Raw genomic sequence first — 20,270 nt, 5'->3', positions numbered from 1 at the left:
AATGAGTCCCAAAGTAATACTATCCTGGAAGTGATGCAAGTTAATTAAATAAGTTATGCAACATAGCACATAAAATACCTGCCACTGTGCATTTAAGAAATGAGGCACACATGATTGGCAAAAGAATGCAAAGATGACCAGGTTGCCGTCTGCCACATGTTCGCCCTAGCAATGCCTTTGGTGGGAGCTGTGGAAGCAGCTGTGGCCCTAGTTGAGAGGGCACAAATGTCCTCCATGTAATGAAGATCCAATCCAAAGAAGGTTAAGCAGGTTCTTTATTAGGATTATCCCAGCCACAGCAGAAACACCTTCAGTCACAGCTCTCCTCCAGTCCAACCAACATCCACAAGAATCTCTCCAGAACTTCCACTTCTAACACTCTAACATGATGTCACTGAGAACTAAGCCCAGCACCTAACATTCTATCCATTCTACTTCCAAACACACAATCTACCACACACCTTCCCTCTTAAAGAAATAAAAAAAACATTAGAACAACTAATAATAAATGTAAAATCTACAAATAGGTACATACAGAAAATTAGTACCAACTGAAACTTAACTTCATGAAACTTTCTTTGACGCCACCACTCGATTAAGATTCCACACTCTTCCATCTCTGATCTTTATAGCATTTCTAAACAGTTTTATGACTTCAAAAGGACCCATATTGAAAATGTCACTTACCCAGTGTACATCTGTTCGTGGCATCAGTCACATGTTGTGCATAGCCCGCCATCTGGTGTTGGGTCGGAGTGTTACAAGTTGATTTTCTTCGAAGAAGTCTTTCGAGTCACGGGACCGAGGGACTCCTCCTCTTTGTCTCCATTGCGCATGGGCGTCGACTCCATCTTCGATTGTTTTCTTTCCGCCATCGGGTTCGGACGTGTTCCTTTCGCTCCGGGTTTCGGAACGGAAAGTTAGCTCAAAATCGGAAAATTACGTCGGTATTGTTGCGTTCGGGATCGGGTTAGATAGCATCGACATCGCATCGATACGATAACATCTCCGTTGCCCTTCGGGGTAGTTTTCGATCCCCCGTCGGGGCCTGGTCGGCCCAACCGCGTGTGACATCGACGCTGATGGAACGGACCCCGTTCCGATTCTGTCCTAAATGCCACAACAAATACCCATATACAGACCAACATTCAGTCTGTAACCTGTGCCTGTCGCCCGAGCACAGGGAAGAAACTTGTGAGGCCTGTCGTGCGTTCCGGTCCCGAAAAACGCTCCGTGACCGCCGAGCCAGAAGACTGCAAATGGCGTCCACGCCGACAGGACACCGAGATTTCGAGGAACAAGAAGAAGCCTTCTCGATCCATGAATCGGACTCGGACGAATTCGACGACCATGAAACAGTGAGTAAGACGTCGAAGATAGCACATAAGAAAACTGACAAGGCCCAGGGGACGCCACTGCCATCAGGCCATGGCTCAACCCATAAAATCGGTGACCGACCATCAGCACCGAAGAAGGCCGAAATAGTGCCGAGATCGTCCGACTCGGGTCGAGACACAGGCACCCAGCCATCTCGGGACCGAGATAGTGCTGCCGACAAAGATCGATGCCGAGATAGCGGAGCCGAAGCTGCTCGACGCAGAGACAGCGGCACCGAGGAGGATCGACGCCGAGAGGGTTCGACTCCGAAAAAGAGGAAAGTCGCCTCAGAGCCGAAAAAGAGCGTGGACATAGTTTCGGTGCCAAAACGACCCGCAACCGAGCCAACTACCGGTTCCTATTCAGAGGAACAATCACTGTCCTCTCAAATGCGAAAGCATAGATTCGAGGAGGAATTACAATCCACCGAGGTGGACCACACTCAAAAACGGATTTTTATACAGAGTGGAACAGGGAAAATAAGTACCCTTCCCCCTATTAGGAGGAAAAGGAGACTTGAATTCCAACAAGAACAAGCACCACAAACAAAACTGGTGAAGAAGGTAACTCCGCCACCCTCTCTTCCACCTGTGGCTCACATTTCACCGGCACAGACTCCGTCACATTCACCGGCTCACACCACCTTAAGCCAAGGTGACCAGGACCAAGATGCTTGGGACTTATACGACGCCCCAGTGTCGGACAACAGTCCAGAGGCGTATCCTACAAAGCCCTCACCACCAGAAGACAGCACAGCATATTCACAAGTGGTGGCTAGAGCAGCAGAGTTTCACAACGTGTCTCTACACTCGGAGCCTGTTGAGGATGACTTCCTCTTCAACACCCTCTCTTCCACACATAGCACCTACCAAAGCCTGCCTATGCTCCCAGGAACGCTAAGGCACGCAAAGGACATATTCAAAGAGCCTGTCAAAAGTAGGGCAATAACACCGAGGGTGGAAAAGAAATATAAAGCACCTCCCACAGACCCAGCTTTCATCACCTCACAACTGCCACCAGATTCGGTTGTGGTAGGGGCGGCTCGCAAGAGAGCAAACTCTCACACATCGGGCGATGCACCACCCCCAGATAAGGAGAGCCGCAAGTTCGATGCAGCCGGTAAAAGGGTCGCAGTACAGGCTGCAAACCAGTGGCGCATCGCAAACTCTCAAGCGCTCCTAGCGCGATATGACAGAGCCCACTGGGATGAGATGCAACACCTCATTGAGCATCTACCCACAGAACTACAAAAGAGGGCGAAACAAGTGGTTGAGGAGGGCCAAAACATCTCCAATAACCAGATACGCTCCTCTATGGACGCAGCGGACACAGCAGCAAGAACAATTAACACGGCAGTAACCATACGAAGACATGCGTGGCTACGAACATCTGGTTTTAAACCAGAGATACAGCAGGCGGTGCTCAATATGCCATTCAATGAGCAACAATTGTTCGGACCTGAAGTGGACACGGCAATTGAGAAGCTAAAAAAGGACACTGACACTGCAAAAGCCATGGGCGCGCTCTACTCCCCGCAGAGCAGAGGCACTTTCAACACCTTCCGCAAGACAACCTTTAGAGGGGGGTTTCGGGGTCAAGCCACACAACCCAGTACCTCACAGTCAACACCGTCCACCTACCAGGGACAGTACCAAAGGGGAGGCTTTCGGGGCCAATACAGAGGGGGACAATTCCCTAGAAGCAGGGGAAAATTTCAAGGCCCCAAAACACCTACAAACAAACAGTGACTCACACGTCACTCATCCCCTCCACACAACACCAGTGGGGGGAAGAATAAGTCAGTATTACCAAGAGTGGGAGAAAATAACAACAGACACTTGGGTCTTAGCAATTATCCAACATGGTTATTGCATAGAACTTCTACAAATCCCTGCAAACATACCACCAAAAACACAGAATATATCAAAACAACATTCGGACCTCCTAGAAATAGAAGTTCAAGCATTACTGCAAAAGAACGCAATAGAACTGGTACCAGATACACAAACAAATACAGGGGTTTACTCACTGTACTTTCTAATACCAAAGAAGAACAAAACACTGAGACCAATCCTAGACCTCAGAACACTAAACACATACATCTAATCAGAACACTTTCACATGGTCACGCTACAGGAAGTGTTACCATTGCTAAAGCAACAAGATTACATGACAACCTTAGATCTCAAAGACGCGTATTTCCACATACCAATACATCCGTCGCACAGGAAATACCTAAGGTTCGTATTCAAAGGAATACATTACCAATTCAAAGTATTGCCGTTCGGTTTAACAACTGCACCAAGAGTCTTCACAAAGTGCCTAGCAGTAGTGGCTGCACACATCAGAAGGCAGCAAATACACGTATTCCCGTATCTAGACGACTGGCTAATCAAGACCGACTCACTGACAGGGTGCTCACACCACACAGATCAGGTCATACAAACCCTCTACAAACTCGGTTTCACCATCAACTATGCGAAATCACACATTCTGCCGTGCAAAGTACAACAATACCTAGGAGCGACAATAGACACAACGAGGGGAATAGCCACTCCAAGTCCACAAAGGGTTCAAAATTTCCAAAAGATTATACAACGCATGTATCCAACACAAAAAATACAGGCGAAGATGATATTACAACTCCTAGGCATGATGTCCTCATGCATAGCCATTGTCCCGAACGCAAGACTACACATGAGGCCCTTACAACAGTGCCTAGCATCACAGTGGTCACAAGCACAGGGTCGCCTTCTAGATCTGGTGTTAATAGACCGCCTAACATACCTCTCGCTTCTATGGTGGAACAATATAAATTTAAACAAAGGGCGGCCTTTCCAAGACCCAGTGCCACAATACGTGATAACAACAGATGCTTCCATGACAGGGTGGGGAGCACACCTCAATCAACACAGCATACAAGGACAATGGGATGTACATCAAAGAAAGCTGCATATAAATCACCTTGAACTACTAGCAGTTTTCAAAGCATTAAAAGCATTTCAACCAATCATAACTCACAAGTACATTCTTGTCAAAACGGACAACATGACAACAATGTATTATCTAAACAAACAGGGGGGGACACACTCGACACAGCTGTGCCTTCTGGCCCAAAAAATATGGCAATGGGCAATTCACAACCACATTCGCCTAATAGCACAGTTTATTCCAGGGATCCAGAATCAACTTGCAGACAATCTCTCTCGAGATCACCAACAGGTCCACGAATGGGAAATTCACCCCCAAATTCTAAACACTTACTTCAAACGTTGGGGAACACCTCAAATAGACTTATTTGCAACAAAGGAGAACGCAAAATGCCAAAACTTCGCATCCAGATACCCACACAGGCAGTCTCAAGGCAATGCCCTATGGATGAACTGGTCAGGGATATTTGCGTACGCTTTTCCCCCTCTCCCTCTCCTTCCATATCTAGTAAACAAATTGAGTCAAAACAAACTCAAACTCATACTGATAGCACCAACATGGGCAAGGCAACCATGGTACACAACACTGCTACACCTATCAGTAGTACCCCACGTCAAGTTGCCCAACAGGCCAGATCTGTTAACACAACACAAACAACAGATCAGACATCCAAACCCAGCATCGCTGAATCTAGCAATCTGGCTCCTGAAATCCTAGAATTCGGACACTTAAACCTCACACAAGAATGTATGGAAGTCATAAAGCAAGCTAGAAGCCCATCCACTAGACACTGCTATGCAAGCAAATGGAAAAGGTTTGTTTGCTACTGCCATCATAATCAAATTCAACCATTACACGCATCTCCAAAGGATGTAGTGGGTTACTTACTACACTTACAAAAATCGAACCTGGCCTTCTCTTCCATTAAAATACACCTCGCAGCAATATCTGCATACCTGCAGATTACCCATTCAACTTCACTATTTAGGATACCTGTCATTAAAGCGTTTATGGAAGGCCTCAAAAGAATTATACCACCAAGGACACCACCCGTTCCTTCATGGAACCTCAACATCGTCTTAACAAGACTCATGGGTCCACCCTTTGAACCTATGCATTCTTGCGAAATACAATTCCTAACCTGGAAAGTTGCATTTCTCATCGCCATCACATCTCTAAGAAGAGTAAGTGAAATTCAGGCGTTTACAATACAAGAACCTTTTATCCAACTACACAAAAATAAAGTAGTCCTAAGGACCAATCCTAAATTTTTGCCAAAGGTTATTTCACCGTTCCACCTAAATCAAACGGTAGAGCTACCAGTGTTCTTCCCACAGCCAGATTCCATAGCTGAAAGGGCACTACATACATTAGACGTCAAAAGAGCACTAATGTACTACATCGACAGAACTAAAAACATCAGAAAAACTAAACAACTGTTTATTGCATTTCAAAAACCTCACGCAGGAAACCCAATATCGAAACAGGGTATAGCCAGATGGATAGTTAAGTGCATCCAAATCTGCTACCTTAAAGCAAAAAGACAACTGCCCATTACACCAAGGGCACACTCAACCAGAAAGAAAGGCGCTACCATGGCCTTCCTAGGGAATATTCCAATGCACGAAATATGTAAGGCAGCCACATGGTCTACGCCTCACACATTTACCAAGCACTACTGTGTAGACGTGCTGTCCGCACAACAAGCCACAGTAGGTCAAGCCGTACTAAGAACCTTATTTCAGACTACTTCCACTCCTACAGGCTGAGCCACCGCTTTTGGGGAGATAACTGCTTACTAGTCTATGCACAACATGTGTATCTACAGCGACAGATGCCATCGAACTGAAAATGTCACTTACCCAGTGTACATCTGTTCGTGGCATCAGTCGCTGAAGATTCACATGTGCCCACCCACCTCCCCGGGAGCCTGTAGCCGTTTGGAAGTTAGCTTCAACTTTGTACATTTGTAAATATATTAAATCTTAAATAGGTACATACTTATTCAATCCATTGCATGGGCACTATTACTAACAAACAACTCCTACCTCACCCTCTGCGGGGAAAACAATCGAAGATGGAGTCGACGCCTATGCGCAATGGAGACAAAGAGGAGGAGTCCCTCGGTCCCGTGACTCGAAAGACTTCTTCGAAGAAAAACAACTTGTAACACTCCGACCCAACACCAGATGGCGGAAACGTGGTCACCAACTTTAATATCAATTTCACACGTGTTCTTATTGTCGTAATATTCCTTCCTCCTCTGCACACATTTCTTTTCATGCTCATCCCTGTCTCTCATGTCATCCCACAACACACACTCATTCTTTCCCCAACTTACCCATCCTGGTGCTAATAAAGTATTAGCTCTGCGTCCCCTAAACAATTCAAAAGTAACCTTACCAGTAGTAGTGTGGGGAGTAAACCTATATGCGTGCAGAAAACATTTAAGACCATCCTTCCAATTTCTGTTAGCTGCAACCTCCAATTGTATGCACTACTTAACACATCTGTTAAACCTTTCGACCATACCATTACCTTCAGGATGATATAGTGAAGACTTTTTATGTCTAATTCCTCTTTCTTTAAGATACAATTCCATTTCCCTTGACATGAACTGAGGACCATTATCCGTCACAATAACATTCGGATAACCTTCACGATTGAAAATTTCACTCAGAAAATCAAGACGTCCCCTAAACAATTCAAAAGGAACCTTACCAGTTGTAGTGTGGGGAGTAAACCTATATGCGTGCAGAAAACATTTAAGTAGAATGGATATAATGTTAGGTGCTGGGCTTAGTTCTCAGTGACATCATGTTAGAGTGTTAGAAGTATATTTCAATGAAGATCCAATCCAAAGATGGTTAAGCAGGTTCTTTATTAGGAGTATCCCAGCCACAGAAGAAACGCCTTCAGTCACAGCTCTCCTCCAGTCCAACCAACATCCACAAGAATCTCTCCAGAACTTCCACTTCTAACACTCAACATGATGTCACTGAGAACTAAGCCCAGCACCTAACATTCTTTCCATTCTACTTCCAAACACACAATCTACCACACTCCAGAATAAGTTTTTGGCTAAGGTGTAGAAAATCTTGCTACAAAAGATCGACCAATTAAATAAATAAGTGCTTGACCATCACCTTGCCCTTTTTAGCATTACTGAAGCCCACAAAGAGCAGATCATTTAGTCCTTTTAAATGTGATTGATGTAATAGGACACAATAAATCTGGAGTCCAATCTATGAAGCCACACTTCACTTCGGGGGGGGGGGGGATTAGAAGAAGAAAGAAGAAGGCTGGAAGGTTAACAGATTACCCTATGTTAAAGGCAGATACTATCTTGGATAAAAATAATTAGTAGGGATGAAAAACATACTTATTGGGTAGAAGACCATAAGAAGTGAGCAAACAGAGAGGGCTGGAAGTTCTCCAACACTATGGGCAGAAGATCCTGCTACTAGAAGTGTGGTCTTCAAAGTCAAAAGTTGAGCCGGGTCACTGTGCATCAGCTCTAATGTAGATGTCATCAAGAAAGTTAATGCAAGATTTAAATCCCTCTAAGGTACTGAACTGAGTGAAGGAAACAAATGAAGTAAACCTTTGAGAAACAGTGCCACTATTAGTGATCTAAATAGGAAAGGAGTCAGGAAAACACATGAAGGTGGACAGGGCAGGCTAAAAGTCTGACTGTAGCCACAACCAGTTCCTGCGAAGGAAGGGAGAACCTGAGTCACACGATGTCAGAAAGTCGGGATTTATATCAATCTGGCCCTTTTCTCTCACATCTTTGAAAATAATGTGGATTTATGCAGCTGTTTCCTTGTTGTCAATATGACTTCTGGAAACCACTTCAAGCAAGCAAAATGATTCTAACTGCACCTACATTTTTCCTTGTTGTCCATATGACGTCTGAAACCTCATCAAACAAGCAAAAGGATTCTAACTGCAACTACATTTCCACGTAACTCGTGCAGACTAGGGTTCAGGACTAGACAATCCTGCTGCAACAGCAGGTATACCCTTTGAAGGTCAGGGGAGATGTTTAAATGCTCAGTACCAAAAGAATGAAATACAAGATAATTCTTGCCCAGTCTGGGGTCATCAGCTGTTCTACATTCTCCCACACCTTCAACAAGACTTTTGACAGAAGCATAGTTGGTGGAACCCTGAGACTAGCTAAACCAGAAGGTATTCCGAGTGAACTATATGCCACTAAATTGAGGATGGCAACACAAAATGGTGTTGGATGAAGTGCTAAATCTTTTCAAACACTCACCCCTAGTCACAGATCTGGGTTTAATCCACCTTTGGCTTTATCTGCTGGCTGCACTACAGATGTCAATGAAGAAACCTTCTCTGAAGGAGAGCTAGAGGGGCTTCTGGTGAATTATCTAGGTCACTTATATTTGGTAAGTCAAAAAACAAGCCAGAATCAGTTTTACAGAGCGGAAAGAAGGTTATCAGTTTTCAAATCATCTGTGCAGCCATAATTCTTACCAAGCACAGCAAGGGCTTTGGCGTTGGAGTCAAACATCTCTTACATCTGAGCAAATATTGGAGCCATAGGAAGGTGTTCTGCCAAGGGTTATTCAAGCATTCCTTAACTTTTCTTTTGCCACACAGATAAGTTCTGCCCACTATCAAAGCCTTGGAGAATGGTGGTGCTACAAAAGACGGCTTCAACCAAAAGGGAGATAGTGCATTGGCAAACTTCAACTTCATCTTAGTCATAGGACCACATCCATTGTAGAGGCAGTGTGGGAAGCTTTTAGGTCAGAACTGCTGAAGTTGGCATGCCTACAGGAACAGCCTCACCCTTGAGTTGTGGCACAGAAGATATTGAAGCCCAAATACTTTGACCTGTGGGTGTTTGGCAATGGGCCTAGGAACTCATGTCTTGCTCTATTTAATATCAAGCTCTTGTCCAACAAATAGAAAAGAGTCAGGGGTCAACATCAACACTCAAAAGGGCCCTCTGAGCTTTCCTTGAAGAAGAGGACTTCTTCCTTTCTGTGGCATTTTTTGCATTTTTGTGGGAAGATATTTTGGGTGAAAGTACCCTACCACATGACCTGCCATTAGGTGACGGTGAATGCTTTGGCATACCCCTAAAGGACTTGTCCAGAAATATTTTAGCCTCCTGCTTCCCGAAGTCTTTCAGTGCATTTATGCATGCATTTAAGATGTAGGCCAAGGCATCATGTTTGGAGCCTGCACACCCTATTCATATGTCATGTGGGTCTGATAAAGACATCCTTAAGTGGTATCTGTAACAGGCTTAATTTAAGAGATTTTTGGAGGCAACAAATTATTTAATCGCTGTTAACAGGCATTGGATTCGTACTCTTCGGCTATTTAATAAACTGCTTCCAGTCAACAACTGCACAAATGTATTCATCTCAAACTGCCCAGCTAACGTGAGCAACTGGAATGCTTCATGTACTATTTTTTAGGGGGATATGGAGAGGGGCGCATTGTCCTTTGCACAGGGGAAGAGAAAAGGCAGATAATAAGGACTGAGACCCATTACTCTCCCAACACAACACAACGCTCAATTTTCACAAATTCCAGGAGGCAATGTGACAAAGCTTCCACGTATGTCCAGCCTTCTTTGCTTCAAAGATTGAGGAATGGATGGGCTCCCTTATGAGAAAGATGAAATGTATTTGCCAGCTACAAAATTCTTTAGCTTCTTCACTGATGTCTAAGTCAAGTAACTTTCAGAATACACCAAAGTCTTCTATCATGGGTATTCAACAGGAATAACAAATACAGAAGGCGTCTGCCGGGGAATGAGGCACTACAGTCACTGCAGCTGTCAGACCGAACTAGAATTCAGGTAAAAACAAGCAAAGTACCTCTAGGAAATGTGTCTATACCTGCCAAATATAACATCACTCCAAGTAAATGAGCCAGCCATTTAGATGAATGTACTACAGAATATGTGATGGAACAACTAGGTCCTAAACAACTGCTTGCCTGAACCACTACTGCTAAACAACTAAAAAGTCTCTACAACGAAGTACTGAACAACTACTGTCTGAACAACGATTTTGCCTGAATAACAATTGACTGAACACCGAATTTTAAGGTGAATCTTTTTTTTAAATGGTTTATTAGTTATTTAGAATTTATATATATATATATATATATATATATATATATATATATATATATATATATATAGTTATAGTTGTTTAGAAAATAAATTTTAAAAAATTATATATATATATATATATATATATATATATATATATATATATATATATATATAAATGTATAAACAACGATTTTGCCTGAATAACAATTGCCTGAACACCAAATTTTAAGGTAAGTTTTTCTTTTTTTTCCATGGTTTATTAGTTGTTTAGAGTTCTAAACAACTAATAAACCATGAAGAAAAAAAAGAAAAACTTACCTTAAAATTCGGTGTTCAGGCAATTGCTATTCAGGCAAAATCGTTGTTCAGACAGTAGTTGTTCAGTACTTCGTTGTTGAGACTTTTTAGTTGTTTAGCAGTAGTGGTTCAGGCAAGTAGTGGTTTAGTACCTAGTTGTTCAGGATGTTTCTCGTACTACATTAGTTTGGAGCGGTCATTTCAATATATCAATTGGCTTTAGTCCAAAACTAGGACAGGCTTCAAAAGAAGTAAACATGCCTTAAAAACGATCCTTCTGTACGTGCATCCTATGGGTACCATTATCATAATTTAAATTTTTGACAAGGATTTATGTAAAAAGGTTAACATACCAACCTGCCACCTTACAGCCAGGCCTTAGCACAAGACACTGCAAATACTGAACTGTAAAAACAAGAAAATACCGGCATCTACAATAAATGAAGCCTACATCAAGAGCACCAAGAGGATTGCAAGATAAATGGCTGCCACACAGTGAGCATACTCTGAAGTATTCCAGACTTCACACAGACATCAGAAGAAGACCACAAAACCTATCTAGTCTCTACTTCAATGCCTCACTCAGACTGTCTTTCCTCAACTGTAGTTCACACTTGTCTACATAGAAATGTCTGCTTTCTTCTGCACTACTTTTATGTCACCTACTTTCCCCACACTAAATATTTAATAAATGTGCCTTCTACTCCATGAAAACAAAAGCCCTTTCTCAAGCAGCGTGGCGCAACCAGAATCCTTGGAGAGGCTTCCAAAAGCTCCACAAGGTCACAGATAGCAACCTGAAGTGCAAGCGATTGGGGTACCAGACCCTGGGTCCTCATAAACCAGTTTACACGATGAAAAGCACACAGTCAAAGGCATTCTTGTTGTGGAAAAACAGTAGACCATTACAACAGATTTGTAAAACTAATTTACCAGGCTAACAAATCGTATCAAGGTACTGATGACGTTATTTTGAGTTTTACCTACTCATTTTTTTTTTTTTTCCCAAAACATGTCAGCCACACTAGGAAACATTCATCCTTCTTTCAAAATATACTGGATGAAGACCACATCATCATCCACAGGCCATGGCGATAGCCAACACACATATTCTTCGGCAGCCACAGGAATAAGCACTGGCAAAGCCAACAGGTTTGAAGCTTGCGCTCAAGCACTCACAAAAGCAATAAAAAATGCCTCCTGCAGTACAAAGGAATAAAAAGATTGCTTTTGAGTATACAACATACAGATCAGATGAAGAATGTAACATGATGGCAAATTATGCTTCAAAAATGTATTCCACTGCGGTAGAAGAATAGACCTATTAGATGATGGAAGGTGAGAGTGAAGTACTCTAGTGGGCAGACCGAAGAGGTGATAGACAATGTCTCAAGCCAACGCCTACAGGTTCCTGAGCCCAAGAAGCCAGCAGCTGAACAAGGCTGCACCAAATCCACTTTGAGTATGTATTAAATATAAAATGTTTGCCATGAGTGGTGCAAGTTTACACATCAAACCTAATAAGTAGCTAACAGCCCCCAACCCGTGCCTCCCAATCGTTCTTTTTAGGGCAGATGGTCTTAGAACCTCTGTCATCCCACCTAGAGCCTAAAACAGGCCAGGTAGGCGCCATACTCCCCAGCTGGGAAGACAGAGGTCACACTGGCAGGTGGACTTATTGAAGAGTTATGAAAGGTTTTCTAGGAGGCCACCATGGTGAACCCTCGATAAGTGACCTGCAAAACAGAAAGAATACAGCATCTAAGCCACAGGCCCCAAAACACTGGCCTGTTTCAGAACACAGTCAGAAAGCATGTCACTATTTTCTTTACTAGTAGCACAAAAAGCACACTAATTAGACTGCAATGTAAGCCTCAACACTGGCATGTATGTCGCATTTACAATTCTAATGACTTTGCAACCATAAGGCAAGTATATTAACAACATCAACATTTAAATGAAGAGAAATTGAGCATTCAGAGCCAAACCAGCCATCATGCACCACATAAACCTGCATATACTTGGCAAAACTGCATAACCAAAGATGGCTCAACAGAAAAGATGCAGAAATCAGAAAAAAATATAAAGTCTAGAAGAGGTGGAGATGGAAAAAAAATACTCTCAATGGATAAGACTGAAAATGTACTTACCTGCAGCACTACACCAGCTGGACCAATCTGCAGCAAATTTTGTAGGCAGAAAAGTCATATCATTAAGAAAAAACTTTTGGTGATATAGTTTGTAGAGGTTTATTGAGTTTGGTAGTATCTGAATGATCACAACCTCTTCATTTTTACTGTTTGATGGAAATAAGTCATCCGTCGTATTTGCTTCAAAGGTTGAACTTCACCATTAGTCAAACAAAGTAAAATGTAGACTGATATTTCGAATTAGGCCATCTACGTAGGATGAATCACCTCTTAGGCGAGCAAAAATAGTGCATCTGAATTGGAGTCCTGTAAAAACAAAAATATTATTTTGAGTTTCACAACTAATTATTTATCTCACCACCACCTAGGAAGTTCGAGCAAATGTAATTTAACTTATAATAAATCTTGTTTTCTATCATTTTTATTAACGTGCATAGTACAATATTAAAAGCAGACATTACCAAACGGTCTATGCTTGCTTGTCACTCCTATGTAGAGCACCAGCAGAACTCCACTAGAAAAAACACACCCCAAACTAAACAACCAACTCTCTGTTAGTTATGCTCCTATCTCTAATCCAGAACACTTGCTCTTTCGGTACAAGACCATCCAGAAACAAGTCCAGAGCCCTATTACTGCAGATCATCCAACAAACCATTTGGGGTTCTTTGTATGAAGACTATACCTCAGGTATCTGCCGTATCATCAAAGTTCTCTTAAGACCCTGCACAAGGGTTGCTATCATTGGCTTCTAGAACTTCACCCATTCACAATAACCGCTTCAGGTTTTACAATCATATATTAGTAAAGGCGTTATCCTGATGCTCTAATGCACCTACCCACTTGTTCAGGTTGCTATCAACATATAGCACATGGACTGTGTCAGCAATCCGAATTAAACTGGTCCTTGGGTGGTATCTTTACCCAGGATGAACATGGCACAGCTGTAATTACACGCGGATTGCAGTAAACAGTTTAACACCACTTTGTGCAGTTTGCAGCTGTCTGAAAATATGACTTGGTGTAGTTTTCAGGATGGCATTGTGGGAACTTTAAATTTTGCCTCGATTTGGACTGAGGGCTGCTGTCCATGTCGTTGTGAGCCAGAAACTTGAATGGAGCAAACCACAACCTTCCTGAGAGTTGCTGTGGGACTGGGGAGATGCAACAGAGTGGTGGAGTTACATGGCTTGCGGCAGAATAGGGCAGCACAAAGGAAGCCGATGTGAGAAGTATGGAGGATTGCAGGAGTCTATATCCATCTTAAAGGACTCAGAGTAGGCCTTGACTTTGCTTGGGTCGGGGGGGGGGGATAAGGGGGGAAGGAGACAGGTGTGGAGCTCCACTCCTCCACCTTGATTCCAGATCAATGAATTGAAAGAGGAAAGCCGTGTTAATCAAGAGCTGCCTGCGATCTAGGGGCAGCCCGATTGGAGGCTTGGAAAGTTGGGTTGCAGCGTAGCATAAGTGGAAGGCCTCTGAGCTGCACCGGTAAGAATCTTGAATCACTAATTAAGCAGCCCTCTATGCTCTCAGTGTTGGCAGTCCTAGGCCCGTTGTGGCTTGTTACTTTTAAAATCCTGCTAGTATTCTGATAAATTGTGCACTGGACAAAGATTATTGGTGTGTGGAGGCAACTTTTGGTTGGGTAATCTTGGCTGGGGAACTAACTGGCCCTAAGTTACTGGTTTCTGTACATGGGAAGGGGGTGTTGTATGACCGGAACCACTGTGGGGCAGAGAATGTGGGTGAAGGCTCATCTTGGCTGCGCATCTGGAAATTCTTTAGCATTTTACTGTCTGCATGGTAGGCCTGCCTAAGTACCCAATGTAGCTTCCTTCATGTCTTCAATGAGCATAATGGGTCGAAACAGAGCAACTAAAATAGGGGAATAAAAGCTAAGAAGAAAGGGACATGAGCAGTCAACAACAGAGCGATGATGATGTGTTGTGTAGCCATTTTAGAAATAGCTCCCTGCACGTTAGTTTGATACATTAGGCCGCTGTGCACTTTAACCTAGATATATTTTATTCGGCTTTGCATTGCTATTTTTACAATAACCAGTTTTACGGTCTTGTTTTATTTTCATCTATCTAACTGTTTTTGCTTAGTTCAGCACTGTGTTCTCAAACAAGACATTCTTGATCACTCTGTGCTTCATTCAAGGCTACAGTTTGGTACATTGCCGGTGAACGTGGTAGAAGTTTAGTCTCCAACACTCGTAGAAAATACACATCCTTACGTAGGGACATCTTCTTAGAACATCAGCTGTGTTATTATAAAAACACTTCTTAGTCCCATTACACTTTAAGAGGGAGATTCCAGCCAGGGAACCACAACTGTATGCTGATTGCTGAATGCTTTGCTACAGATGCTAACACAGACTACAGGCCTTTGCTCCGGTATGAGGGTTGATGTCCTCCCGGGGGAACCTGAAAGGCAGAATTAGAGCTTAACATGCTGTGTTCAGATTGTGATTTAGATAGGAAATAATCCATCGATCATAGTGACAATATGATAGCGTTATTCTTATGCTTCACTCTTCTCGTCCCCATTTTAATACGGTCATGTTGTGTCGTCCTGGTTATTGCAGCTCACACTTTGCTATTTAAGATGCAGTAGTTTTTTTAAACCAATCATTGAAACATACTGCTTCTGTCTGTCATTTATACATGAGACTGTATTGTGAATGAGAGAACCAGATGTGACCTGAGTGACCACGACTTACCTGAGAAGCCTAATATGTCATGCGCTCGGCTGCCTAATCATCTCTATCTTCTGGTAGAGATGAGGCACTGCTAGTTAGCCGGAGCAAAACACGGATTTGGAGTGACAGGTGTCACCCACCGTGGGTCGGACTCAGTCTCCCACACGTGGACGATCTTGCTACTCAAAATCCAGTTGTCTCATTAGAATAATGAGATCCTATGCGACAGATGGAGGGTGAGAGCCAACGGATAAGCTCAAGGATATTTTATCACATATAAAAGTATCTCGAGAAGTGCTAGAACAAAAGATCTATGCAGTGGGCTGTGAGTTGATCAGGTTAATATACCCAACAGTCACCAGCAATGAAAGAGGTCTTCTGGAATCGCAGCCTGCTGTGAATAGCCTTCAGACTTAGCTACTGGACCGGCAATTCAGAACGAGCTCCTAGAAAGGCAAGCAAAAAACGGTGAAGGGTGCTCACTTTGAAACAATGTATGGATTACAGGCTTGCCTGAAAATAGAGAGAGCCAAAGCATGAGCCTGTTTCTTGAATTCTGGCTCAAAGACAAAGGGGCTGTTACAGGTTTATCTCCGTTTTTCTTAATTAAGCATGCCCATAGACTATCCACAGCCCACTGTGCCCCTGGTGCTCACCCTCGACCTGTAGTAGCAATAGTATTGAATTATAAAGATAGAGATGCCCTTCTTAGTCACTCTAGAAGAAGTTGAGCTTACTTTGTTGGGCAATCACAAGGTGTTTCCATTTTCTGACTACACTGCCTTGGTCCCGTCTATAAAGCATTCCTCTACGAAAGTTGGAAAAGGTTTACGACAATTTTAGCTATCACATTTGCTCCTTTTTCCTGTTGCACTGAGGATTATTACTACACTGACGATAATTACCAACAGCAAGATGCATTTTGTCTATGAGCCATACAGGGCACGGGAGTAAACAACAAAATTGGCAGCAGACAAAAGTAAAATATTGGACCGGGGCTGCCCTCCAAGAGATAGACGGAAATTACCACATACGTATGGCATGCAGAAGGTATTCTGTAAGCCATCTGAGGATCAGACTGAAGATATTAAGCAGGAATTGTTGAAGGTGGCGAGTGGTTGGGAGACCTGGAATGTTTTGTCTCAACCAACAAGCTCTGAGAGGGCGTTGGAGGCCTCAAGCCTTGATGATGGCGAAGATGTAGGAATTGTTAACTGTATGCCCTTTGTTACTGATGACGTCAGACGAGATAGTTGCTTAATACAGTGCAAAAGAAAAGGGCTGCAACACAGGCAGTGCAGAAATCAGCTATTGAGAAATGTAAATGTTAAATTTGTTGCATCGGAATATGTGATAAATGTGGATTAGTTAGGAGTCTAATGGATGGTGGTGTCGGACGTAGGACATTCCACATGAGGCCACTATCATTATCAACACTGGGTTTCACCGAGTTAGGTGAGCCGCTCCCTTGATATCTCTCCATACATCTCTGTTGGTAAGGTTTGTTTTTGTCTGCTAAGTTACTCTGTTTTTCAATGGGCGTAGAGGTTTGGGTGCTCTGCTCTGTTCTGGGGATAGCGAGAGGTTACTATTTTCTGGCCATAGAAGCATGCTCACACAGTATTTCTAAAACTGACACCACGCCATACCAATCAGAGATGCAGACTCTCTGCAGCTCCACAGCAAGCCTGGAGTCACGTGTCTAAAACTCAACCCTGTAAGTGGGGCATTTTATTTTTCGGGAGGTCTTTATTTTAATATTATAAATGGCTGAACAGCCCGGCATAACATTTACTGAAATGGAATGTCAACATAATGGGCAGCCACATAAAAAGAAAAGGCAAAAAATGTGTGTTCTAGCAACAGACACATTGGATTAAAATAGGTGAGAAACTGTGGAAAAATGTTAGGATCATTTATTTCACACAACTTGTTCCACTTTTGTTGGGAGTACACTAATATGCCTTTGAGGAAGGATGCCCTTTGAGGAAGATGATTATATTAATCATAATGTATGTGGCTAGATTATACTCATAGTCAGGCTTACCAGTAAGATATTCAGTCTCATGAAAAAACTATCCTCCTCTCAAACTGAATAACTGGGTACAGTAGTGATTCAACTAGTGCATGGTCAAGACATCCCCGTCATATGCCATGCAGGTTTTAATTGCACAGTTGACTTGGAAACAAATAGGTCCTTTCCGCCCTTTTAAGGGGGGGGACTGCAATACAGTTGTCACACATATTTCACGACTGGTTGGTGAATAGAGGGTATTGATGTTTGGGACTATGTTCATCATGGGGTTAGAGAATATTCATATTGCTCTAAAGTACATTTGATACATGCTAGAATACATTGTTTTATTAGTAATTTTCACAGGAAGTAAATATTAATGCTGAATACTTAGGCAAAAAAAATCTCACACCAATTAAGTTGACAATACTAGGGAGTAGGCAGATTCCTACTATTCCAACATGCACTTGCAACCTGCAGCTCCATTAGACACTCCATATCAGTAGTCACTTTGAGAGGAGATTTCCCTTGAGGATAATAAAGACTGAGTTGAAGATCCCCTCATGGCTTCAGATGCCTTTAAAATGATTGTGAGAGGCACACATATAACAATGGCTTAAGGAGTTAAAAGTGACATATTTTGAAGCTAGAGGCAATAACTTCACTAGATAGTCATCCATTCTTATTAGAATTGGGGATTTGTGGCTTACCGGGCAAGAATCATTATGAAGCCTAAAAAAATAATAACAAGGATTGGGACAAAGCAGGCCATCTTCTAGGGTGGCTAGTGAAAGGTGAGCATCCTCACTGCCATTCAGAGGGGGACTGATGAATTTACTCCCCTGCAGCTGCGTATTAATATGGCTTTCAAGTTGTATTATGAGAAACTGTACTCTGAAACCAATCTTATCACGGAGGACTGAACTATATTAATATGGCTTACTTAAATTGCTAGATGAACAGAGAAAGCGTCTTGACTCTTCCCCTGATGGTGGAGAGACTTAAAAAAGGTAGTGGGAAACTGGCAAGAGATAAAATACCAGTAAGCAATGGTTTGAGTTTTATTTTGCATAAAGAAATGCATTAATACCTCTTTCATTATAGAAGTATCTGGTTACTAGGTCAATGGGTTCACTGTCTCCCACAAACAAAGAAGTGTTAATCATTATCCTTCTGAAACCACTTAAGGACGTAGGTTCTTATAATCTGTCATACTGAACTTGGACTATAAAAAGTAGGCCAAAGTGACAGTGATGAGACCCACCGAGGTACTCCCAGAGTTAATTTATCTTGATCAGTCTGGATTTGTGCCAAGAAGTAGTACATCTCTGAATATAGGAAAAGTGTACAATTTACTAAATCAACAGCTAAGTGATTCACATGCAGCAGTAGCTCCCACTATTCTTGAAAAAAAGATGTAGATACTCTTTGGTGGATATACTTGATGCAGGTGCAATGGTAGAATGATTTCTGAGGAATGGGAGGCATATTGTTCACACAACAGTGGGGTTCCCTATGACCCTTGCTTTTACACTTGCTGTGGAACCAATTCACATGGAGGTAATAATTCACAAGGGCTTATATGTCCTGGCTTTCTGCTTTACCAATAAGGCGCCCACTGAATACTTCTGAATAGCTCGGTGTGCATGTCTTCCATAATTATGACAATACTCTGAAGGGTCATTTAGGGACAACTAGTATGAACATAAGGGCTTCCAATTTTAGAATAAACTCAGATTGTCAAAAATAGACAAAATTGTCCTCCTTAAGATGATACTTCTACCTGACTTTTATACCTTTTTTGCAAATGTACCTATAAAGCTCCCTAAAAAGGATTTTCAAAATACTAAACTAAATGCTTTAGTCTTGGAATTAATACAGTGACATGGTAGAAAACAATTGTGCTCCATAAAGCACAATTATCCGTATCGAAAAGGGGCGGGTTTCAATGTGCCTGATTTTGAGATTTATTGCTACGTAGCTGCAGTGGGTGGCTCGCTGGTGTGTGGATACTGCGGTGGGTGAACCTGCATTTATTCACTGTAGTGTTAGTTGCCAGCTACTTGCGCTGATGGTGCCGTGTTATAATGTGCCAGTGCAATTCGAATCACGACTATTATTGGCTGCTGAAAAAAATCTTTACAATCGTACAAGGTCGAGGTTGGCCTGTGCTGTGACCCTTCTACTGTGGTGAAACCGAAATGAATGGCAACTGAAGCTACTTGGGGGAAGGGGTCCCGGGGCCCATCTGGGCTCGGTAAGTGGGGTTGTGCGCCCCGTCCCCTAATATAAATGTTTTTTGGCCCTGGGGGATTAAGTCTCCAGGGCCTTTACACAATCATGGAGAGGGGCTGTACGCCCCTGTTGGACCTGGCCCTTTTTACAGGGTCATCCCCAAACTTTTTGCCTTCTTCCTCCTATTTTCTCTGACCTCTTGTTGGCTCTAGGACTGCTGATCAGTGCTAAAGTGCATGTGCGCTCCCTTATAAAGCTGGTATAATTGGCTTACACTTGATTGGCACATTTAATTTACCTGTAAGTCCCTTGTACAGTGAATTCCCTATACCCAAGGCCTGCAAATTAAATGCTACTAGTGGGCTGCAGCGCTGCCTGCACCACCCACATAAGTAGCCTTTCAAACCTGTCTCAGTCCTGCTACTGCAGGGCTAGCATGCACAGTTTACTGGC

The 20,270-nt window shown here is 42.7% G+C and overlaps 1 protein-coding gene across 11 annotated transcripts in view; it reads right to left on the bottom strand.

The window, feature by feature from the left end:
- HMBOX1 (homeobox containing 1) overlaps nucleotides 1-20,270 on the bottom strand; it is a 394,167-nt gene that overhangs the window by 312,615 nt on the left and 61,282 nt on the right. For all 11 annotated transcript variants that reach the window (XM_069233792.1, XM_069233788.1, XM_069233791.1 and 8 more), the window contains exon 2: nucleotides 12,862-13,167. The gene's annotated coding sequence lies outside the window, so the exon portion shown is untranslated. The remainder of the gene's footprint in view (nucleotides 1-12,861; nucleotides 13,168-20,270) is intronic.

Source organism: Pleurodeles waltl, chromosome 5 (assembly GCF_031143425.1).
Source record: "Pleurodeles waltl isolate 20211129_DDA chromosome 5, aPleWal1.hap1.20221129, whole genome shotgun sequence".
Classification (NCBI taxonomy): domain Eukaryota; kingdom Metazoa; phylum Chordata; class Amphibia; order Caudata; family Salamandridae; genus Pleurodeles; species Pleurodeles waltl.
This window is presented reverse-complemented; position numbering and strand designations above follow the sequence as displayed.